Below are 240 nucleotides of genomic sequence, written 5' to 3'. Positions count from 1 at the left end.
TTTTTCCCCTTTTTATTTACACGGGAGCACTCCACGGTGTTGTGCAGCTTTCCTATTTCACTAAACTACAGCCCATTCTGCTCTGATAACTAGCAGCGTTGCTCGCGATTGGCTGCCCCCGAGCTCTGACCCTCCTCCTCTAGCGAGGCCTCCGCGGCGAGCAAGAGGGGCTCCCGCTCCCGGAATGGACTCGGAAACTTTAACTGCGGCTCCACCTGCTGGTGCGGATTAGGACAAAGG

The 240-nt window shown here is 56.2% G+C and overlaps 1 protein-coding gene across 1 annotated transcript in view; it reads left to right on the top strand.

Moving 5' to 3' along the window:
* Positions 1-240, top strand: part of MCM9 (minichromosome maintenance 9 homologous recombination repair factor) — a 60,818-nt gene that overhangs the window by 34,720 nt on the left and 25,858 nt on the right.

Source organism: Myotis brandtii, unplaced genomic scaffold, assembly GCF_000412655.1.
Source record: "Myotis brandtii unplaced genomic scaffold, ASM41265v1 scaffold123, whole genome shotgun sequence".
Classification (NCBI taxonomy): Eukaryota; Metazoa; Chordata; class Mammalia; order Chiroptera; family Vespertilionidae; genus Myotis; species Myotis brandtii.
This window is presented reverse-complemented; position numbering and strand designations above follow the sequence as displayed.